Source organism: Bos taurus, chromosome 4, assembly GCF_002263795.3.
Source record: "Bos taurus isolate L1 Dominette 01449 registration number 42190680 breed Hereford chromosome 4, ARS-UCD2.0, whole genome shotgun sequence".
NCBI classification, from domain to species: Eukaryota; Metazoa; Chordata; class Mammalia; order Artiodactyla; family Bovidae; genus Bos; species Bos taurus.
Window position 1 is genome coordinate 69,534,939 of NC_037331.1, and position 25,639 is coordinate 69,560,577.

Sequence of the window (25,639 nt, forward strand, 5' to 3'; positions counted from 1 at the left end):
CTACTCCGTGATTGGTGCTCCACGTCCCAGGAAATAATTATATCATCAGTTATAATGCCAAGCAGCCACCAACACCAGAATTCACTTGCATTCCAACTTGGTTCTTCTCCTTTCCTTAAATGTTTACCTGATAGTTCAATTCATCTTCAGAGTGATAGATCTTTTACAAAAGCCCCAGGAAGTGAAGGAAAGGATTCGTTCTCAACAGGTAGAAATTTGTAATGCAGGTGGTAAGAAGAACCCTGGACTTGAAGCCAGAAGACAACTTATGCCTGCTCTGTCATTTAGCAGCTGGTGACGCTGGGCAAAGCATACACATGCTCTAACCCTCGCTTTCTTATCCTTCCATAAAATGGAAGAAGACAAATCATGTGTGCCTTCACTCATCTATAAAATACTGGGGAAATAGCAGCTATTACTACATTTAGATAAGAGTTTGGAACAGTTACTGTTAATTCATCATCTGCCAAAAATAAATCTAGAATAACTTTTTCTTTGTGAATAATGCCTTTTTCCTCAACAAAATACTAATTTTCTTTCTAATTTAAAGCTACTCATTCTTAAAAAAAAAAAAAAAATTTATAATCCACATTGATGTGAGTTCTTCCTGCTCTTTTTTATTTTCTTTCTAAGCTTTTGTTTGTTGTTTAATTTAGGAAAAGCACAAAGGACTTATTTTCTGATTTAAATTTTGAAACTTATCTTTTTATTTCCTACTGTGTGCTTAAATTCATATTTCTTGTCAGGGAGGATATACACGCAGTACCAGGCATGGGCTCAGACCTCAAAGATATTACAATCTGACTAGTTACTTAAGGTCCTTATGATTGATTAGATTTTTCATCAGAAATATGCACTTTATCCCCCCAACCTCCATGGGAAGAGTGTGCTTCCCTACCCCTCAACTTTGGGTGGGCCAAGTAAACATCTTTATCCAAAAGGAGACACAGGCTGGAGCTTAAAATGTGCTTGTGCGGTGGGGCTTGCCTCCTTGTACTCCTGCCATCATCTGGAGAAAACACTGTCCCAGTTAGCCCCTTGGTCCAAGTCAGGCCAGACCCAGATTCGCAGGACGAAGCAGAGCCAATCCAGTCAGCCTGCAGATCCAGGAGAATAAGTGACATAATATAATTCACACAAACTGGTAACCCAAGGCACACAAATTGCAGAATCCAGCATTCCACACACTGGGATTGTCCCTGCCTCCCTTGGTAACTGTACCTGTTGATAACACCATAATCTTACTGTATTATTCATGAGAAGAAGTGTAAAGAAGGGCCCTACCTGAAGAATGTTATTTTACTTTTCTGTCATTGAAAGCAATGATTTACTCCAGCTTTGGCCAAAATAAAGCACAACTATGAACAAAAGCTAAAACTGGCCCAGACTACAAGTTGTGCTCTGCAGTGGAAGTTTCTGGAACTCAAGCAATTATTTTTCCTTTCAGTGCATCCTTCCTTTTCTTTAAATATAATTTGTTACTTTGGAATAACTTTAGACTTACAAAAAGCTGCAAAAATAGTATAAATGATTCCTATAATCCCTTCTCACAGCTTCCTCTAATGCTATCATTTATTTGGATTTCACCAGTTTTTCTCCTAATGGCCTTTCTCTGTTCCAGAATCCAACAAAGACTCCCACAATCCTTTGTCTCCTTAGTCCCTTCAAATTCATGATAGTTCTTTAGTCTTCCTTGGCATTCATGTCCTTGACACTCTTAAAGATTACTGGGCAGTTATTTTTCATAATGGGTTTGTTTGTCTGATGTTTTTTCATCACTGGAGTGAGGTTATGCATTTTTAGTAAGAATACGGTGATGGTGTTTCCTTCTCAGTGTAGCATGGGGGGCCGGGCAGGGGAGCAACTGTCTTATTACTAGTGATAGTAACCTTAACCTTGATCACTTGGTTAAGAGTGTATCTGATGGGTTTCACCACTGTAAAGTTACTATTTCTCCTTTACAGTTAATAAATATATTGAGAAAGCTACTTTGAAGTTGTACAAATATCTGTTTCTCTTCAAACCTTCAGTGCTGATTTCAGCGTCCATTGGTAGATCTTGTTGCAACAACTGCTGTGGCACGTGCTGAACAGCAGATCACACCTGGAATTAGAGGGAAGCAGCTAATGAACCACCCCTTCACTTTCAAATCTCTATTTAACCAGTAATGAGATTTGAACTAAGTGTGCAAAGGGGTAAAAAAGGTCCAGTTCCTGAAACGAAGGTGCCTCCGGCATAATTTCTGGGCTGCTTTGCAGAGTCAACTAAACAGCAGCTGACAGATCTTGCTTAGAAGGCAAAGAGAACAACTGGGACTGCACCCAAGTCCCATGCTAACCAAGGGGAACAAAGCCATGACACAGACGAGAAAACTGCAGTACTATGTTCAACACAACCAGGGGCTCAACTTGTTCAGCTGGCTACCTTGTTTTCCATTTGTAATTATAGTCACAAAGAGACAGCCTCCTCGCGTGCGACCCTACAGCAGAGCCCCAGACAACATCCTCATTTTCAATAACTCTTCCCCTTTATCTCACTCTGCCTGATGCCTAATAAGCTGATTGCTATTTACTTTGGACCAACAGCTAATCTGTTAATGATTGATTTTAAATTTTTACGGTCATTTGTCTCTGGCAGGACCTGAGACTGCAAAAGGCAGTCCTTTCCTACCTGATGAATTGGCTTTTTCTTTAAGGAAAAAAAAAGAAAGAAAAAAGAGGAAAAAGATTTAAGTCAAAAGTCTTCATAGTTGCGTTCTGCTGACAAACAACTGACATTCAGTGAGAAATTTCAATGCAAAAAAAAAGAAAAAAAAGAAAAGAAATGTTAACTCTTCCTCTAAAATTCATCTGCTTTTGAAATAGTCAGCAAATAATAAAAGTGGACATTTTGCTAATGGTGGCATGGGGTAAAGACCCTCTTCCATACGAAGTAAATTGTAATTGTACCATAAATTTGCAGAGACTGAGATTCTTAATTAACCAAATTGATGCTCATTGTCCAACTGGGATGGGATATCTAAACTAATGTCTTTACTGTCCTTTAAAACGATCTAAATTGCACACCATAGGATATGCATATTTTTTGCAGAAAAGTAAATTTTACTTTCAGTGAAAAAAAGAAAAGTCTATTGAATAGACAATGGTTAAACTTGTATCACACAGCAGTGCTCTGCAATTTAATCACTGCTTCTAAAAATGAAACCATAGATAACTACAGTGTTCTAAAAAGTAGAGGGAACACCAGGCATGAAAACACTGAGTGCATTTATAAACATCGCTTCTTCCACAAAGTCAAGCTTGCCTCAGAGATGCCATCTCTAATTTTGTAAATGAACACAACCCCATGGCTAGTATTCCCATCAAATATTTATTAAAACGCACCCCAAGACCTCTCATCTCAAAATGGAATTAAACTCATCCAAGTGTCTCTGAAAGATGTGAGTGATTTCAAATGTGAACCAGCATTTCCAAGAAGTGAAAAGGAAGGACACTGGTTCGAAATGATGTTTGGGTACCTGTAAGTGGTAGCAGGTCTTCCTGGAGGGCCAGTGTTATAAATTAGCAGATTCGACATTTTGCAGAGCCTCTAAACGGAAAGGCTCAACTGTGTGAAGGATAAAAGCCCTGATCTTATTAATATTTTAGATCCTGCAAGACAGTGAGGCTCCATCTGCTGTCAGCACTACGTGAGAAAGAACGGAGGCAGAAGGGGGACAGAAACCGCGGCCTCCCAAATGGTCTACTGACCTTCCTGAGAGGCAGATATCATGTGACAGCGTTTGCCTATCTCAGCAGACATGCTGGAAAACAGGAGAAAGTGTTAAATATAACCAGGTGGACAGTGATGAATTGACATACTGAAAAAATCGAACGCTTCAGTAATCAGCCTAAGGATCTGATATCAACAACATTTTTCAGTTTTGTCCAAATTCATTGAAAGGTGTACTTTAGCAAGTTCACTTCTCATTGGTAAGACCTTTCATCTTTATGCTGCTTTTCTGATTGGATTCTGTGTCATCATCAGTTTGGGTGGCTCCGCACACAGGAAGCAGACAGACTGTTCACTTGTGAGAGAAGGAGGCCTGGGATAAGCACAGATATAAATGGGTTTTACTCCAACATTAATTAAAGAACTATTAAATATCTATCACAGTGGTTATTTAGAAAGAATTATTAGAGCCATGGTATATGAAAATGCATCAGGTACTGTGTTCTAACAGCACAGTAGACCTGAAACATTAACATATTGCCTTCTATTTTGCAGTAGGAAGCTTCTATAATTCTAATTATAGAACTCTAATTAATGTCTACATGGCTTCAGATAACTCCATTAAATCATTGGAATATTTATATTATCCAAAGACAATCTCTATCCATTAGAATAAACAAATCCTTTAAAATAACTTTTAAAAATGCTACTGATAAGCTTTTCTTTTTATGAGACACATAAGTCATATCATTTACTTTAAGGTTTATTCATCTCTGTAGCAGTATTCCAAAAAATTCTTTACCTCTAAAACACTTTTTATCCCTGGTACAGATGGATGTAACAAGACTGTCAGCTGAGGTCCTTCCCTCCTTTGAGTGTGAGTGATAGTTGCTCAGTCATGCCTGACTCTTTGCAACCCCATGGACTATAGCCTGCCAGGCTCCTCTGTTTATGGAATTCTCCAGGCAAGATTACCGGAGTGGGTTGCCATTTCCTTCTCCATGGGATCTTCCCGACCCAGGGATCCTGCATTGCAGGAGAGTCTTTACCATCTGAGCCACCAGGGAAGCCTACTATTAATCTCCTTTGAGACTGAAATAAAAACTTACCCAAGTCTCCAACCCTAATCTTGTGGCAAGTTCAATATTCTTCCCTAGATTTCTGAGAATTCCCAAGAGTTTGTGTTCTCATAGTCACTTCTCTCTCCCCAGTGACTTCTTTGGGGTGAGTTCTTGATCTCACTGTCTCTCATCTTTTATAGCTGCCCATACCAACCAAGATTTTGAAGGTAGTCCCTTTTACTTAATTTGGGCCAAAACACCACTCCAGTAAAGTATCTATGTGGAGGAGACTTTGTTTCCTTAAAAGTCTCTCATCAGGTCCCATCATTTGCCGCCACCTCGCGTTCTGCCTTACTTCATCTGTCTCTTCTCTTCTTTCTCCTTTGCTTGCCCCCATTCCCAAATTCCTGTAAACTTATTCCACAGAGCAATTTGCTATCTCTTAGCCTAGCTCCAGACTGTTCAGACTATCTCCTGTGGACCTTATCTTCATAGCCAAATACTTCTATTAAGGTGGCAGACAGTCTCCTCCCTAAAAGGAATTCCTGGCTGGCTCTTAAAATAACAGCATTTTCCTCCAAGCTGCTCATATATTACAAGAGATATGTGACTCATTCCTGCAAACATTCAGGAAAAGAAACACAAAGGACAACTAACTTTGTGATAAGCGCCATAGGAAAGCATCTACAACAGAAGGCCTACAGCAGACAGCAAGATAAGATCAGAACCTGGAGGCAGCTATAACTTGGGAGGCAGGATTCTGAGGCCATCCTGGTTTCAAATTCACCCTGGAAAGGACCAATAAAAGGGTTGATTCATAGATAGCCAGAGGGCGAGGGCCGTGTTGAGCTGGAAATGAGCTTCTAGCCCAATGTCTTCCTAAGACTCTGAGCTCCTGGCTTTTCCCAGATATTTTAGTGTTGGAACACCACAAATAGTGTTGTATGTGACTAACTTCCTATTGCAGACTAAGCCCGAACTTAAGATGAGACAATTCCCTGCTGCATGGATGGGTAGAAAGAATTCCAGGAACTGACCAGAAGTCAAATTCTTTCCCTTTACCAGCTTGAATACACAAGATAAAGCATCTTTCCACTACCTGTAAGTGTCAAGCCGATCAGAACTATATGGAGATCATTCAACCTGTGACTCACAAACCCACATTAGATCAACAGCCTTAACGGGATGTTGAAATACCAGATCCAAGAACTCAAATTGAGAGGATGACTTGATTCATTAGCAAATTCAGACACATCCTAACCCCTTTAAGACAATTTAAGCAGAGGAATTTTACCTTAAAATGTTCAAACAGGTTTCTATTCAATGCATTTTTTACTTGCTCTCATAACAAAGAAATTATGACTTCTAAACAGATAATAAAAGTAAGTCAACTAGGTTCAAACCTAAACAAAATTTTCATTAGTTCAGTGCTATAAGTGTATATTCAATGTCTACTGTGTTTAACTCAGTAGACTTGCCTCAGTGGGAGGCAAGTGTGAATGCCCATCAGTATACACTGGCATAAAATCATTGCAGATTGCTTGTAGGTGGTGGGGAGGGAATTGAGTAATTTTATCAAAATTTGTTTCAACTCATAGAAACATTTACCCATATTATAATATGCTGGATAAAATTTGCCCATGCACTGAGAAGTTGCATCTCAAGGTCTGTGAAAGAAAATGTCTTGTAATTCATCCAACATTGTCCTTTACATCGTAATAATATTATTCACCCCATGCTTATTGAATTAATATATTTGATATGTGAAAATAAATAGCAAGGGCTTCCCAGATAGCTCAGTGGTAAAGAATCTGTCTGCCTATGCAGGAGACGCAGGAGACGTGGATTCAATCCCTGAGTTGGGAAGCAAGCCTGCAGAAGGAAACAGCAACCCACTCCAGTATTCATGCCTGAAAAAAACCCCACAGACAGAGGAGCCTGTTGGGTTACAATTCACTGGATCTCAAAGAGTCAGACACGACTGAGCAACTGAGCACACACACAATAAATTACAAACATTTTCATTCCTACTGAAAGCCAGGCACCATTATAAAGCTTTATATATGCTAACTCAAATCTACATTACAACAACATTATAGGATAAGGACTATCATTTTTCCCTCTTTACAACAGGGGAAACTGAGGCATGGAGAGACAGTATAATCATCCAAAATCCCACAGATAACAAGTCACCAAACTAGGATTTGAACACAGGCAATCTGGCTGCCCAGGCTTTCTACACTTGACTTGTAGCCCTCTCCAGCTTCCACCGAATGTGGGTCCACAACTGATCCTCAGCAACTCCACAGTAGCAGCACCAGAAGCAAGAGCTGACTTCTTGTGATCTGATTACCAGTAAATACTTGAGGGCGGAGGACCCAAGAAAACCCCAATAATCCAACCTAACTGCAGGGAGGGCAATAGCCGAATTAAGGGAATTTGCATTACAGAATATTTTAGAATGTATTGGTTTGATTAATTCCAAATGCATATAGTGCTCTTAACCACAAGCCATTAAATGATTCACGTCTAGGTTCCAGTTCAGTTGCTCAGTCATGTCTGACTCTTCACAACCCCAAGGACTGCAGCACGCCAGGCCTCGCTGTCTATGACCAACTCCTGAAGTTTACCCAAACTCACATCCATTGAGTTGGTGATGCCATCCAACCATCTCATCCTCTGTCGTCCCCTTCTCCTTCTGCCTTCAATCTTTCCCAGCATCAGGGTCTCTTCAAATGAGTCAGCTCTTCAAATCAGGTAGCCAAAGTATTGGAGTTTCAGCTTTAGCATCAGTCCTACCAATGAACACTCAGAACTGGTCTCCTTTAGGATGGACTGGTTGGATCTCCTTGCAGTCCAAGGGACTCGCAAGAGGCTTCTCCAACACCACAGTTCAAAAGCATCAATTCTTCGGCTCTAGAGCTTTCTTCAGAGTCCAACTCTCACATCCATACATGACCACTGGAAAAACCATAGCCTTGACTAGATGGACCTTCATTGGCAAAGTAATATCTCTGCTTTTTAATATGCTGTCTAGGTTGGTCATAACTTTCCTTCCAAGGAGGAAGCATCTTTTAATTTCATGGCTGTGGTCACCATCTGCAGGGATTTTGGAGCCCCCCCAAAAAATAAAGTCTGACACTGTTTCCACTGCTTCCCCATCTATTTCCCATGAAGTGATGGAACCAGACGCCATGATCTTCATTTTCTGAATGTTCAGTTTTAAGCCAACTTTTTCACTCTCCTCTTTCACTTTCATCAAGAGGCTCTTCAGTTCTTCTTCACTTTCTGCCATAAGGGTGGTGTCATCTGCATATCTGAGGTTACTGATATTCCTCCCAGCAATCTTGATTCCAGCTTGTGCTTCCTCCAGCCCAACATTTCTCATGGTGTACTCTGCATATAAGTTAAATAAGCAGGGTGACAATATACAGCCTTGACGAACTCCTTTCCCCATCTGGAACCAGTCTGTTGTTCCATGTCCAGTTCTAACTGTTGCTTCCTGACCTGCATACAGGTTTCTCAAGAGGCAGGTCAGGTGGTCTGGTATTCCCATCTCTTTCAGAATTTTCCACAGTTTATTGTGATCCACACAGTCAAAGGCTTTGGCATAGCCAATAAAGCAGAAATAGATGTTTTTCTGGAACACTCTTGCTTTTTCCATGATCCAGTGAATGTTGGCAATTTGATCTCTGGTTCCTCTGCCTTTTCTAAAACCAGCTTGAACATCTGGAAGGTCACGGTTCACATATTGCTGAAGCCTGGCTTGGAGAATTTTGAGCATTACTTTGCTAGCGTGTGAGATGAGTACAATTGTGCGGTAGTTTGAGCATTCTTTAGCATTGCCATTCTTTGGGATTGGAATGTTCCAAGGACCTGCTTAAATAAGCAAATAAATACTATTTGTATATGAGGTTTTATATGCCAAAGTACTAAAAATAATTTTTTAAGATTTTTTTTCTTTTGATGTGGACCATTTTTAAAGTCTTTATTGAATTTGTTACAATATTGCTTTTATTGCTTATGTTCTGGTTTTTTGGCTGTGAGGCATGTGGGATCTTAGCTTTCCAACTAGGTATCAAAACTTTGTATTGGAAGGCAAAGTCTTAACCATTAGACCCCCAAGGAAGTCCCCTAAAAATAATTTGTTAACACATTCCAAGGAGTATATTACTTGGACTATTTGATTTCTTTGTGAACCATTTCTCCCATGAAAATACCAGAGTAAATACTAGCCTGAGCTAGTGCACACTTTGAATTAATGGAGGATGCATTAGTGAGGACATACTGCCACAGTTACAGCAGGTCTGCATGTCTAACATAGTCTGTGAGACATTGCAACACTGTGAAATGTATCTTGCTCTACTTCATCTTACATTGAGCACCCCCTTTGTCACAGCCACTTGGCAATCCTGAATATATCTGTATTTGAATCAGGCAGCTGGGTGGGCTACACTCCTCCAACTCTCAACATGCAATTCTCTCTTCAATTCTTAGTGCCAACCCTTAATTTGCATATGACATTAAACACTTAGTTGGTCATGCACTTGTTTGATTAATTTTTGCTTAATCATTCTTTTTTTCCTAAGACTCCAAGGAGGAGGTAAATCCAACACAGCTGACTGCCTGCTGTTCTTCCTTTTTTGGGAAAGGCAAGAATCTGTTCAGTTACCTACCCCTCCCACATATTCTGTTGTTGTTGTTGTTGTTGTTCAGTGGCTTCAGTCGTATCCGACTCTTTGCAACCCCACGGATGGTAGCCTGCCAGGCTCCTCTGTCCATGTGGTGTTCCACGCATGAATACTGAGTGGGTTGCCACTTCCTTCTCCAGGGGATCTTCCCTGACCAGGCAGCAAACTCCTGCATTGGCAGGTGGGTTCTTTCACTGAGCCACCAGGGAAGCCCCGAGATAACTCAGGACAAATCCTAACTGAGCCCTGTGTGCTAGTGTGTGTCAGTGAGCAAATGTCAGCTGAAGGGTTTTCAGCAAAAGTCAGCTGGAGGGTTTCTGAGTTTCTGAATGCAAACTTATACAAGGATCAGAGAGGCTCTCCCCATTTCTATTGGATGTTACTTTGTCTAGATGTGATGTCTGGCACCATGGCAGCCATTTATGACCATGAGATAAGCTAGGGTGAAAATGATAGAGCAGAAAAATGAGAAGGACCTGGGCCAGGCACGTGTTAGTGAGCAATTAAATTAACCAGCCACAGAACTTCTCTCCTTATAAACCTCTAGTTGTAGGAAATAACAGATATCCTCACCAGTTTAGTGAACACTTTCTATTGCCCAGAGCTGAAAGCATCCTAAAAGAGATAGCAGGAAATGTGACTGTATAATTCACTTTAATTAATTTGTTCAACACATATTAACTGAGCATTCACTATCCCTAGGCATTGTTCTAGAACTTGGGCATGAGCAATAAATAAAACAGATAAATCCCTGCCCTTATGAACATACATTCTAATGAGGAATTCACTTTGTGAAATGCCTTATATGCTCATCACAGCCCAAAGTGAGAAGAGAAAAGGTATCCAATCCTGGAAGGATGAGAGGAAAGTTGCATTTATTGTGCATCAGGACACTTAATCAAAGGCTATTCCATTCAGTCACTATGGCTGCATGGTAAGCTTGGTGCTATGGCCCCATTTTACAGAAGAAGGTGTTGGGGCTCAGAGATCATATGTGGAAGAGCCAGGATAAGAATCCAGATCTTCAACACCAACTCTGACACTTTTTCAGCCCTCCTGCTACATCAAGGCTGAAGGATGTCCAGTGGTTCAAGAACTAGAGATCAACCAGATCCTGGTGTCCAAACAGATGGACACATCATGGAGACATATCTCTACCTGGTACCAACACAGGGCTATTGTGTGCCCCGTAAGGACTGTAAACAGGACAAGGCAGTAAAATTCAGAACAATCCCAAACATGGATGTCTGGCAACTGTGAGATAAACATTCAGAGTTTTTGATGAGTTGGTGACAGTGCAGGAAGGAATAGAGACGAGCTCTCTGAAGGGTCTGTGATTTCCTGGCCTGTCAGCTCTGATCCAGACTGCCCTGCAAGGGATGTGGCACCACCCTCTGTAGATGATAAACACAAAGAGCTCGGTGATCACAGATAAGCTGACAAAAAGAGGGCAGTCAGAGGATGGGTGCTGTTTCACTTGAGAGCTGCCTGTTTTGCTATAATTATGCATAAAGGAATCCTTCCATAAATTTCTGTCCGGGATGCTATTTAATGACAAAATGATGGAGGCTTTCATTTATTGAGCATCTGATACATGCCAGGCAGTGTGCTAAGTCCTTTCTCTGTAGGATCATATTATGAAGTTAATTCTACCAATAATTTTGTTTTTACAGATGAGGAAACCAGGGCACAAAGCATTTTCATCATTTATCAAACATCTCAGAAAATAAGGGGCAGAGATGAGATGTGAACCCAGTCTGTCTTTTAACTACTGGTCCATACTCCCTGTGTTGAGGATTTATAGAACTTCAAGGCCCTGTGTGCTTACATCCTCCACTCCGACTTAGGATAGCTTACCCAAAGTGAAAGACTAGGTTGCTTGATTGCTTTGTTTTGTCCAATCTGCCATGGGCTGATAGAGAGTTCTACCATGTCTATATAGAACAGTTCCACCACATATGACTTATAACCCAACCTGCTCTATGTCCTATAAGACCATCCTCTTGACTACTTGGATGGTGTGGCAATGTCAAATCACTATGAAGGTTTTCTTTCTGAACATTTCCTGTCAGTCTCCATACTGTCTCATTGTGGACCAGCAGCAAATAGTTCAAGACAGGCACTGGTCCACAGACCATGCTTTGCCCAGCACTGACCCAGGACACTTAACAGGCAGCCCCTAATCCTGAAAAGGCAAGAGGGTCAGTTGACAACGATGAGTGTTTATATGTACAGGAACATCTTAGAGAAGGAAAGTCCAACATTTAAAGATCCAAATGAAAAAGGGGGGGAAAGAAGCAAAGACATTTATAAAAAGGTAGTTCACAGACCTAAAAGCATCCTTCATTATTATAAACTGCTAAGATGTATTTTGGAGAAGGCGATGGCACCCCACTCCAGTACTCTTGCCTGGAAAATCCCATGGATGGAGGAGCCTGGTGGGCTGCAGTCCATGGGGTCGCTAAGAGTCGGACACGACTGAGCGACTTCACTTTCACTTTTCCCTTTCATGCATTGGAGAAGGAAATGGCAACCCACTCCAGTGTTCTTGCCTGGAGAATCCCAGGGACGGGGGAGCCTGGTGGGCTGCCGTCTATGGGGTCGCACAGAGTCGGACACGACTGAAGCGACACAGCAGCAGCAGCAGCAACATGTATTTGTTGAACAGTAGAACAGAAAAATAATTCTGATAAAGCCATTCATTGGAAAAGCACACAGTCATTGGAGGGGTAGATCTAATATTAAATAGAAAACAAGATTAACATTCAAAATTACCTACCTAATGTGATCCCATCTCCAACACATTCAAATCTGCTATCAAGAAAGGAGTGTGTAAAATATCCTGTCCTTAATTGCAATTTGGTAAATATTTTAGCTACTGACTAGTATCACTTTTTTCATTAGCATACATATTCATATCTCCTAATTTTAAGAAAGTTGTTATAGGGGAGTTCCCTGGTCACCTAGTGGTTAAAATTCTGGGCTTTCACTGCCGTAGCCCGGGGAACTGGTAGGGGAACTGAGATCGCACAGCAACAAGGCAGGGCCAAGAAAACAAAACAGAAAGCTGTTACAAATTCATACTCAACTAAGGTATAAATGACTGATAACTCCTAATATTTCCCAGGGAGCATTTGCCTTTTAATGGGAGATCGATTCACAAAGAGTCAGACACGACTGAGCGACTGATCTGATCTGATAGTTAGCTGAAAAGAATTAATGCAGTAGGTAAGTTGCAATCAGGTAACAGATGAGGTTGGCTGGAACCCCTGATATCACATGGCCCATGCCTCACAAGCTTGTCCCAGCTCTTCTTCCAAATGAAAAGAATAAGGGCGCTGGCTGACACCAACAAACCATGAGGCCAAAAATACAGTTGGCTGCCTGGTTCACTCACTTAGGAGGCACATATGTGGAGGCTTTTGAATTATTTAGGATTTAAAACTCACCTACTTCCGAAAAGAAAACACTGATGAAAGTTAAAAACAGATTACAAACAGTTTACGATATCCAAAAGACAGATAGAAAGATATTAGTAGAGTGGAGCAACAAATTCATTTACATTTTCCTTCCAGGACACAGCATTATTTTTTTACTCAACAAAAATTTGTTGATTGTATCTTCCATAGCACCTTCCCCAGCAGGTGTTCCAAATGAACAGATTTAATCAAAGCACATCAACTTCAAGGCTTAGCTATTTCTTCCTAAGGAAACATGTCTAAATCGATATATAAATTAAGGGTATTTGTTAAATTTCAAGCAAACAGCATATTCTGTTCACTGTTTTATTTTCCCACTAAACCATCGAGAGCATCTCAGGCCTGAAGCACAATTATGCACATCGTGTGTTATCACTTTATAATGGATTTAGAACCCAACAGACTCTCTTTTCCCTCACCTCACCACCAGATGATATCCACATAGGTCGAATCTGGTGTCAAGCAAATTAAAAGTGTTATTTTATTATCCAAAGTAATTGTTTAAGTATTAAAAGGCCATTATGCTGAATTGGCTATGTTGGTGATTATGCCATTAAGAATGTGGGGCTAACTATCGGTTGAACTGAATGCCCATGTTCGTGAAAGCTTTCTTTAGGCTCTCCTATATGTGGCAAATCATTCTTAACTGGGTACTCCAAATGGTCTTTGTACCTCAGATGTATTTTTCTAAGCCATTAACACATTGAAGCCCATCCCCAAACTCCCCAAGCAACCATTAATTAACAGTGTAAGACGAAAGAGCCAGGCCTCCCATTGTGATGTAGCTGGAACTAAACCTTTCAGCAGTGATGGTGTTCAGAACCAGTCACTGGATGAGGTCTCTTATTCACAGCAAATATTTCTATCATGAGAAGAAGGAGACTGGGGAGGAAGGCTATTAAAACAGTGCTTTTATTCAGAGCACTTTTTAAACATCGGGGGCGGGGGGGGAGTACAAATATGTTTTTGAAAGATTCAAGGAATCTCAACCTTGTGAGGAATTTTGAAATGAACTCCTTAGCCTGACCCTCAAACAGCTCCCATATCTGAGGACCCAGTAGGTGCTAAGCCCTATATTAGGTGTTTCAAGTATTATCACTGATGCTTACCAATTCCTGCAAGGTTTCTGTTTTATAGATGAGGAAAAGAAGCTTAGAGAAGAGACTCTTTCCAAAGTGTCATGGCAATCTAGAAGATAAAACAAAGATCCATACAGGTCAGTCTCCAAAACATAGGCTTCTATTGCACACTGACCCCCTAAAACAGCAATCTAGCTCCAAGCTTATATCCTATGCCAGAGGGTAGCTTGTTCAAGCACATATCTAAGAACCATATGGTTAATCATAAAACCAACAAAACCCTGTAAAGTATCCAGAAATAAACTTTACAGGAAACAGGCAAAATCTGTTTGAGATACACACACACACATACACACAGAGGGACATGCAAACAAAGGCTTGAACAATTGGGAAATCATGTCTCATTCATTCTCTTCTAAGACTCAGAATTGTGAAGAAGCCAATTCTCCCCCCACCCCCAATTAATTTATAAATTAAATGTGATTTTAATGAAAATCCCAACAGGATCTTTCTTGAAACTTTGAAAAATAATTGTAAAGTTCATCTGGAAGAATAAACATTCAAGAATAGCCAGGGAAATTCTAGAAATGAATATTGAGACATTAAAAAGTATGGTCCTGGCACAAAGATGCAGAGTGATCAAACGAAATGACCATGATAGAGCCCAGAAAGTATATGGGCATTTAGTACATAATAAAAGTGGCATTTTCTATCAGTGGTAATAAAATCAATTATTCAAGAAATAATCTCAAAAAACTAGCTAGCCATTTGGGGAAAAAAAAAAAAAAAAAAAACAGAGCTGGATCCTAGCCTCTTTATACTGAGTTGAATTCCAGAGGGATCAACAATTTAAATGTAAAAATTAATACTATAAAGCCATAGAGGGAAAAAGAAGATTCTTATTATCTGGGGAAAATGGCAGTCTTTCTTATCATGAGTCAGAGGCCAGAAATGAAAAGGAGAAAACCTGATAAATTTTATTTTGTAAAAAAAAAATGTAAAATCTCTATAATTTACAAAAAGGCAAATAACAAAACTATTTGCATCAAATACAGTTTTTAGAGTTAATATCACTTATCTAAAAAGTATATAAAATACTCTTTTCTGGAACTTCCCTGTGGTCCAGTGGTTAAGACACTGTGCTTTCAATGCAGGTTTGATCCCTGGTTGGGGAATTAAAATCCCACATACTGAGCTGTGCAGCAATAAAAAATGTCTTTAATTTAAAAATAAATACTAATTTCCTTATATTTTCCACATTGCTTGATATTTTTACAATTAGCATACACCATTTTTCTTTTTTTTTTTTTACTTTTAATTTTATTTAACTTTACAATATTGTATTGGTTTTGCCATATATCAAAATGAATCTGCCACAGGTATACATGTGTTCCCCATCCTGAACCCACCTCCCTCCTCCCTCCCCATACCATCCCTCTGGGTCGTCCCAGTGCACCAGCCCCAAGCATCCAGTATCGTGCATCGAAGAAAATAATAAAGCTATTTTTATTTTTAAAAGAAGTATTTGCTTAACCATGCCTATTTCCTCCAGCATATAGCTTCCAATATTTAAAGGAACCAAAAACTTGAGTAACCAGTGAACTTTAGATCATACCATTGCAACCCTAACCACAGAGGGTCTCAAAGCTGAATGCCCTGAAGAATCACTCGGGATAGTTTTATTACTGATATCAGGGTTAGAGGACTTTGCTTTTAAAGTTTAACAAGCATTTTGATGTGTCACATCTGCTAACCTCACTATGAAAACTACAGCAGCATATACAATCACAGAACATTTTATCCTGCAAAAAAGTACACTGAGACTATCTCCACATTACCAGGAGATGCAGAAATATCTAGTGCTTCTTCAAGCAGCTCCACTGCCCACTGAAGAACTGCTTTCTGTCTTGTAGCTTTGGTGGCCTCTTAAGACCTGACATTAGAATCTTGGTGCCAGAAGAAATTTACTATCTAGGTTTATCCTCAAGATGGCTTACATTTTAGGCCAGGAAAAAATTCTCTGCAGCTCTGTGATGTGAAGTAATGGGAGGTCTGTCTTCCCCAGTTAAATGACTCCTACAGGAATCCAATCTTCTGCACGCAATCTGAATTTCATTTGCTGGAGATGTCACATATGTTTTCTTAAAAACAAACAAACAAACAAACACTTCTGCTTCTTTATCAGAACTTTCCTGCTTCATCCTGATGATCTGATTTTTTCATAAACTTGGAAATGAACTTTCTAAGTCTCTATTGGCTCCTGTTTTCCTCTCCGGTTTTCACTTCAATATCAGGATCTTCACAGGCTTTAAGTATTGAGACACTAGTACAGTTCACCAGGTATGTGTGATATATTCAAAGCTATCTTGTTTGACTGAGGCTTCCCAGGTTGTGCTAGTGGTAAAGAACTCGCCTGCTAATGTAAGAGGCAGAAGAGATGCAAGCTGGGTCCCTGGGTTGAGAAAATCCCCTGGTGGAGAAAAGGGCACCCCAGTTCTATATTCTTGCCTGGAAAATCCCATGGACAGAGGAGCCTGGCGGGTTACAGTTCATGGGGTTGCAAAGAGTCAGACACAACCGAAAGTCATGCACCTTGTTAGATTAGAAACTTAACACTTTAAGTCAATTGATGGCATGTCTAGACTTAAATGAAATCTACTCTGTGAGATCTTCCTATAATTGGGTTTTTCAAAAGGACTTGAAGGCCTTAGAAATTGATCGTTTTTTCCTAATTGTCTTTTCTCTTCTTTCAACTTTTAGGGACAGTAGTTAGGTCCTATAACCCACATGTTTAAATTAAGCTTGCAGTCATTTCTCTCCTCATACACAGGTATTATGGTACTAGATAAAAACAATTGTTAACTCTTTATTGTTTATCCAACAGTTCATTCCTCTGTTCTTCAATCATTATTTGATTGATTCTTACTGAGTACCAAGATAAAATTTGATTACTTTGCTAGATCACAAGCATATAAGAATTTTGGAAACTAATTCTGAGTTACATAATTTTTTTCATCCCCATGCTTCCCCCAAAAGGAGCCAAACTCCATAATCACAACATAGCTCCAGGAAAATCAACTCTACAACTCCTATGAAGGAAGTCTCAATAATCTTGGTAAATGGCCATGAAAAATTTTGGAGTAATGTCTACCAATGGGGCACTAACAACTAGCATTATTTTCCTCTGGTGCTCATGGCCCCTAGATGGGTGCTTTCTGATCTCCTAGTCTTCACTGGTGTAGAAATACTCAGGCGTCCTGCCACCCGCTGATACATACGACACCGCTCTACCAGCTGCTCTACATCATACTGGTTGAGGGACAAACTCACAATGACCATTCTTCCAAAATAAAATTTACTCTCCTTCAATCTGGGAGTGGATCACTTGAAGACTTTTTAAGTTAATTAATTAGCTTGTTTGCCTGTGTTTGGGTCCTAGTTGCAGCTCGCAGGATCTTCACTGTGTCATGCAGGAACTCTAGCTGCATCACATGGACTCTCTAGTTGTGATGTGCCAACATGGTAATTCCATGGAATGTGGGATCTTAGTTCCCCTACCAGGGACTGAAGCCACGTCCCCTACACAATAAGGCAGATTCTTAACCACTGGACCGCCAGAGAAGTCCCTGAGAGTGGACTGATAAAAGACTGCTGTCTGAACAAGAACTGCTTGTCTCCAAAGTTCTGATACGCCAAAGCCTTTGACTGTGTGGATCACAACAAAAACTGTGGAAAATTCTTAAAGAGATGGGAATACCAGACCACCTCACCTGCCTCTTGAGAAATCTGTATGCAGGTCAAGAAGCAACAGTTAGAACTGGACATGGAACAACAGACTGGTTCTAAATCGGGAGAGAAGTATGTCAAGCCTGTATATTGTCACCCTGCTTATTTAACTTCTATGTAGAGTACATCATGAGAAACACTGGGCTGGAGGAAGCACAAGCTGGAATCAAGATTGCTGGGAGAAATATCAATAACCTCAGATATGCAGATGACACCACTCTTATGGCAGAAAGCGAAGAGGAACTAAAAAGCCTCTTGATGAAAGTGAAAGAGGAGAGTGAAAAAGTTGGCTTAAAGTTCAACATTCAGAAAACGAAGATCATGGCATCTGGTCCCATCACTTCATGGGAAATAGATGGGGAAACAGTGGAAACAGTGGCTGACTTTATTTTTGGGGGGGCTCCAAAATCACTACAGATGGTGACTGCAGCCATGAAATTAAAAGATGCTTTCTCCTTGGAAGGAAAGTTATGACCAACCTAGACAGCATATTAAAAAGCAGAGACATTACCTTACCAACAAAGGTCCATCTAGTCAAAGCTATGGTTTTTCCAGTAGTCATGTATGGATGTGAGAGTTGGACTATAAAGAAAGCTCTAGCGCCAAAGAATTGATGCTTTTGAACTGTGGTGTTGGAAACGACTCTTGAGAGTCCCTTGGACAGCAAGGAGATCCAACCAGTCCATCCTAAAGGAGATCAGTCCTGAATATTAATTGGAAGGACTAATGTTGAAGCTGAAACTCCAATACTTTGGCCACCTGATTTGAAGAGCTGACTCATTTGAAAAGACCCTGATGCTGGGAAAAATTGAAGGCAGGAGAAGAAGGGGATGACAGAGGATGAGATGGTTGGATGGCATCACCGATCTCCATCAATGGACATGAGTTTCAGTAAACTCCAGGATTTGGTGATGGACAGGGAGACCTGGTATGCTGCAGTCCATGGGGTCACAAAGAGTTGGACATGACTGAGTGACTGAACTGAACTGAACTGAAAGTCCGGATAATGATTTGGGATTGGCACCTGCTCACCCAGGCAGTAATAAAATCTCTCTTCATCTCTCAACAACCTTGTGCTGCTGCTTGATTTCTGAGAAAATTAAAAATTTTCTCTCAGTGTCCCGACTTTGCTCCAGGCCCCCTCCCAAAATAATATCAAGCTGGGATCTGTCAGGGGTCTTCTTTGGAAGTCATTACCATGGATTTCACATACAAGATGATCTCATAGGAAGCTATTTTGGAAATCCCCAGTATCAACGTGTGGGGTAGATGGCTTCATTCTGTGAGGTTTCAGCAAATCCCCTCGGATCTCCCACTTGCATTAGTGTAATTCAAGACTCTGAGCTGTGACCAATAGGAATGGCAAAGCATCCTTCTTCAATAATTCAATAATTTCACCAACTTCCCATATCTTAGATGACTCATTAGTCATAAGAGTTGTTATCATGACATGTGTTTTGTTTGGTCCCAAGCAGTCTGCTTGTGTTTATTTTGCTTCTAGATAGCCTCCAATACAACTTGGAAAACCCTGAGCCTAAAAATTGGGGGAATTACATAAAGTTCATCAGGAAGTCAGCACAGACTTTAAGCAAGTCTCTCATGCTTTGGGACAAGATGGGCTGGGTAATAATTCTCAAGTTGTCAGCTTGAAGGAAGGTCTCTAATCAATAGGCCACAGGGTTCTCTCTGTCCTTAGACATGGTCTCAATCAAAACGCTTCCTTCTGCCCCAGACAAGGCCATGGATGGCATGCTTATCAAACCCAGTGAAATTCATTCAGCATATGTATCCCAAGAAACAGGACACTTGACATCCAACTCTGCAATATTTCTCAGGAAAACCACTCAGGTCGTGTCTATTCAACTTTCAGTGAAGATAGGGTTTAGTTGCTTATGAAGAGCAAATTATCAAAAGATTTACACTTCTGTAAATCTTTTTTTTGTTGCCTGGCATTGTTTTGGTTTTTTTTCTTCATTCTCATTAGCATTGCTTTGTTGGAATGGGGGTAAAACATGTATGCAGACTTTGGAATTATGGTAAGTGTCCATGGTAGTTAGTTCCAGCAAATTATAGCCAGCATTTACTACCATCTTAAAGGAATACCCCATGATATCACACAGTGCTCCTTGACACACAAAACAGAAAATAAAAGTCCTTGCAGGCAAGTTCAAGTCCTATAGCTCAAAGGCCATTGAATTTCAGAGGTGATAAAAATATTAGAAATTATCTAGGCTGTATGTTCCATCTTACAAATGAGGCACTTAAAAGCTCCAGGATTCTCAGAACTTTCAAATACCCCACAACAATCAGAGAGACAGCCTGAAAGAGAAGCCCACTCCTTCCTTATATGTCACTCCCTTAATGTTCCAGCATGGGAACTCAATGCCTCCTTTTAAGTAGGTGGTGCCTCCCCTTCAAGTCCCCATCCTTCCAACACATTCCCCGTGAGCCCGTCACACCAGCATTCCTCCAAAATTCCATCCCTTTATTGTGACTTCCTCTGTCTGGAAGTCCTTCTTTGTCAGGCTGGAAACCATTCCCAAACCATCTTCCAGCTCAAATATCAGACTTCAGGGAAACTATTTACTCCATCACAGTTAGTTGCTTATGTTCACTTTGCCCATATTAAGGAATTTTCAGACTGGTTTCCATCCCCCTGTCTCTCCCACTGTGAGCTGAGGAACAATGACTGTCAGCCATCTTGAAAATCCAGCTTCAGGCAGAGCCAGGTATATGGTGAAAAATAACTGGACATATTAAAACAATCAAATCAACAATGACAATTAAAAGAAAAAACATTAGGTCAAGCCCCATTCCATAATTCCATTCAAGCCACAGAGATGAAAAAGACAAAGGTTTTCCTCTCAAAGGGCTTACAATCCAATGGAGAATTCATTTATAACTTAACAAATATCTGCTGAATGATGAATTAATGTGATCTAATTCCAATTCTCCCGTGTTGACAAGCTATTACCAAAATTCAACCGATCTCAGGGTGTTTTGTGGAGCCATCGTTTTTTATCTTGATTAACGAGACTTCCTACTTTGTAGTCTAACTTCCTTCATTTCATTGCATTTATCACAGCCTCCAGTGCTGGACTCTTACCATAAAGCTGTGCAGAGAACATAGTGGAAAAATTCACCCACACACAAGTGTCCCCATGAAAAAGCTATACATTGGCCTGGAGTGGGGAAATAGGCACACACATATTGCTAGTTGGAGTATAAAGCAGGACAATCAATCTGGTTATCAACTTGGTGATATGCATCAACATTTTAAATGTACACCTCTTAGTCCCAGCATTTCCACCGTTGAAAATTTACCCTGTGAACAAATTTGCACAAATCTGCAAATATATATTCACTGTAGTAGGATGGTTGAAATAGCATAAATTTTAAAATCAAATCCATATCCTAGATCCATATCCATGTAATCATTACAAAGGATGCAACAGATCTAAATGCCCTGAGGAGAGATGTTCAATATATTATTAGTTTAAAATACAGGGCATTGGAGAGTAAGGTTTGGTGTTATCCCACTTGTGTAAACAAAGAATTGATACACGTATTTTTATATGTATAAAAATTACTAAAATATACAAAAAATAGTAACATTGTAATGGTTGATGGTAGAAAAGAAAGGAATAGGAGAGTTACTTATTTCATACACTTCTGTAATGTTTGAATTATTTTCCTATTGAATATATTCTATGATGTCTAAAAGTGTCTTCCACCTTCTTATCATCTCCTTGTTTCATCAATTTCAGTTTAACCGACTTGGTTTTCTCAAGACTAAGGTTATAGATTCTGTACTAACTCTCTCAAACTCATACGCATTTCCCAAACTTATTCTCTCCAAACCACTTTTTCTGTTGTAAATATGACCTTCCCAAGGTTTTTAGCTTATGATTAACCAGATGAAGCCATCAGTACATAGACCTCCAATCTAGGTTTTGAATTACAAAAGGTACTTTGGGGGGGGAAAATGCTAACTCAATTGCGTCAGTTAAAACATCAGCGTTAGCAACACCACGGTGTCATGATGCAGGAGGTTAAAGATCCATGGGCTCAGGGAGTCACAGCAGGGCTTAACTGGGGCAGTTCTGGTTCTGCCATTAGAACCATGAGCACTCCAATCTCAATGAAAGTGCATAAGACACCACAATTATCTCCGGATCATCGACTCGGTAAACCCAAACAGCTCCAGTCTATCGTGTCAACGTGTATTCTGGGAGTCTTTAATGCACGGATCATTGGCAAGCTGCGCCATAAAAGCCCTGTAAGAGCTGTGGCCGTGTGTGCAGTCAATGCACACTCAGGGACTCCCCCAGGTCCGCATCATTGGCAGCACATCGTGTCAATGCATACTTCAGGAGCCCTGTGCATGCTAAGGAACCATGTACACCAAAAATACTTCTGAAATAGTTGTTACAGGACATACACAGCATTCACTCCTCTAAACGGCATGTCAGCAAGTTTAGTGTGCAACAAATAACTCCTAAAAGGCACTAAACACTCCTAGAGGCCCAACTTCACACACAGATGGTTAGTCCAGGGGACTGTGGCATGACTGTGGTGGGAGCATGGGTCTCTCCTTACAGTGAACAAAGGGATAGGAACAGCCAGTTTATGCAATCGAAGCCACTGCTTCTACTCAGTGCTGTCAAGGTTTTCAGTATAACACTGACTACTTCCTAATTATCTGCCTGGGTATTTGATGCTTAAGAACTAAGAACATTCTCTCTCTCCCTTGTCTTGTTCCAAAGCACCTGCAGTGTAAGGTGAGAGGGTTAGAGGAAAGCACCTTGGGTCTTAAGCCTCTAGACTAGTACCTGCCCAATAGAAATATAACGTGATCCACATGTGTCATTTTAAATGTTCTTTGTGGTGACATTTTTAAAAGGTAAAAAGAAACAGCCTTAATAGATTTTAACAATATATCTTATTTCACCCAATATATCCAAAACATTATCATTTCAATGTCCCATCAATATTTTAAATGATTGAGACAGTTTATTTTATTTTATTTTATTTATTTTTTGGCTTCACAATCTAGTCTGTATTTCACACTTACAGCACATCTTCATTTGGACCAGCCACACTTCAAGTGCTCAACAGCCCCACGTGTCCAGCGGCTGCCCCAGGGACCGCACAGCTACACAGGCCTAGAAAAAAGCACCCATCCCAAGAGCTTAAATGTTCACTGCGCCCCGTCGACTACCTGTCTCAAAGCAGGGGTCTGTCTAGCCTGCGCCTCCTCTCCTGGCAGCGCTGAACCTGCCGAGCCGCCTTTTCTCAGCCGCTTCTACTGGTGAATCTGAGGCTTTGAAATATTAAAAAGGACCACAAATAAGCTTTCAGAAACGGGACAGAGCGACTTTAGGCCAAAGTGATACTGTCAAGGTCCGGTCCTCTTTCTTAGAGGTGGAGATGAAGAGAGCGAGGGGCTGCTGGGTGCGCGGAAGGGGAGCGGGGACAGCGCCCAATGCGAGGATGGCAGCCTCCCTGCTATACTACACCGCCGCCAACACTTGCGGATCAGCAGGGCTTGTGGGTCACGGGGAGTCGGCCCCAGAGGCGTGGTTGGGGTCTGAGGCTGAGTCGGACACAAAAGGCAAAGATGCGAGGAGAGGGAGACAGAGACAAAGATGCGGGGTAGGGAAGAGAGGAGAAGAGCCAGGGCGCTGGTACGGGTGCGGGCGGCAGACAAAGCCGGCGGCTATCAGGGGGAGAGCGAGCGCCGCGCTCATCCGGGGACTCGCGGGACGTGGGAGGCGGGGGGCAGCCGGCGCCCGGCGCCCGGCAGGCCTATTTGAATATCAGGCTCTGCCACACTCTGGGCGCCGCTGACAACTTCATTACCTCCGCGGATAAAAATGACTGCGGGCGAATGCAAATGGCGCGCCCGTCTCGCTGCCTGCCTCCGCTCGGCCGCCGGCTGCGGGCGGGGCCCAGCGCCCCGCGCCCGACCCACCTCCCCCCCTGCCCCAGGCCCCGCGCGGCGCCGCCCCCTCCCCGCGCCGGAGCCACCTCCCCGCTCTGCCCCCGGCCCCGCGCAGCTCCGCCGGAACCCCGCCGGCCCGTGGGTCTAGGAACGGAACGCGGTGGCGGGGCCCGGGAATTGCTAATCTACTTTGATTTGCTCGTGAATGTTAAGAAAATGCCCTGCTTCTTAACTGTCGTTGAATTAACGTGTGAAAATGCCAGAAAAAAAGACTACCCTGTGCATGGGATTCCTAAGCTTGAACCCTGGTAAGAGGAGGCTGGACCTCATTGGTTTCCAACCACCACGCCCGAGGTGAGTAAGTTGGACGAAAGCATCCCCAGCGCCCATCTTTGCCCACTTAGCAAGCAGGAGAGAGGGTTTGCGACGCCCTATTCCCAACCTTTCGGGTCCTCCTGCCACCAAGGCGTTGCTCAGTCACCGTGCAGATCCCCCTCCCAAATTCCTGGCCCAGCTGAGCAGTCCACATGGGAATGGACGCAAGTCTTGCGCAGAAGGGAAAGCAGTGTTTCCAGAGCCTCTCTCTTTCCTTTGCATAGAGAAGGAGGGGAGGGCTCACTCCCTGGCAAGAAGTCACCTCCTGCCTTGGACAGCTGCGGTTATTGCGTGTGGACTCCTTGCGAACTTCCTGAGGTCGTTTTTATTAATAACACCAGTAACAGCAATAACAATAATAGTAAACATCTACTGGAGGCTTATTATGCACAAAACATTATGCCGACTGCTTTACCGAGATTATTTTATTTTTGCCACAACAACCCTATTGCTCTCCTGGAAACCAGGGCTTAGCCAAGCCTTGCAAGGAGCCCAGGGTAAGCCAGCTAGGAAGCGGTGGATCATGGGTGAGAAAGAAAGCCTCCCTCCCTCCAGAGCCTGTGCTCTCAACCATTCTGCAGTTTTCTCGGCCTCTCTTTCAGCTCACGTTGCTATACCATGCCCCCTTCCTTCTTCCCTATCTCCCCCAGCCCCCGAGGCCATTCCTCCCTTGTGGCTCAAGGGTAAACGCTAAACAGTATAAATCAATCAGATCAGTCCCTTCTTTTGTCCAGGGCTTGGCTCAGAAAAAAGCACATGACCCGTCCTGGCCTACGCGGAAGTTGGGGGAACGTCTGCGGGGTAGGGGCGGGTCTGAGAAATGCTTCCCTGCGGGATATCTGAGCGCTGTGTATAGTTTCAGGGTGTCTACCACCTGGTGGCGCTAGTGGCAAACAACCAGCCTGCCAATGTAAGAGACAGAAGAGATGCGGGTTGGATCCCTAGGTTGGGAAGATTCCCTGGAGGAGGACATGGCAACCCACTCCAGTATTCTTGCCTGGAGAATCCCATGAACAGAGGAGCCTGAGTGGGGGTTGGGGGGGGCGGGGGGCGGGGGGAGACAGCCCATAGGGTCGCACAGAGTCGGACACGACTGAAGAGATTTAGCACGCACGCACCACCTGGTAACCAGCAACAGAGCTACGCTCAACAGAGACAGATTTGCAAGATTTAGCGCAATTAATGCCAGGGCTGAAGTTTAGGAAAGTGGCGTCCTAGTCCTTTCTCTATCAACAGTGAAATCATGCTGCTGCTGCTAAATCGCTTCAGTCTTGTCCGACTCTGTGCGACCCCACAGACGGCAGCCCACCAGGCTCCCCTGTCCCTGGGATTGTCCAGGCAAGAACACTGGAGTGGGTTGCCATTTCCTTCTCCAATGCATGAAAGTGAAAAGTGAGAGTGAAGTTGCTCAGTTGTGTCCGACTCTTCGAGACCCCGTGGACTGCAGCCTACCAGGCTCCTCTGCCCATGGGATTTTCCAGGCAAGAGTACTGGAGTGGGTTGCCATTGCCTT

The 25,639-nt window shown here is 42.1% G+C and overlaps 1 long non-coding RNA gene across 1 annotated transcript; it reads right to left on the bottom strand.

The window, feature by feature from the left end:
- Positions 1-4,507: 4,507 nt before the first annotated feature.
- On the bottom strand, positions 4,508-25,639 carry LOC132345115 (uncharacterized). Its single transcript, XR_009494244.1, has 4 exons — positions 24,194-25,639; positions 16,019-16,162; positions 14,052-14,130; positions 4,508-8,651 (listed from the first exon to the last, which is right to left on the bottom strand). It is a non-coding gene; the product is annotated as an uncharacterized lncRNA (long non-coding RNA).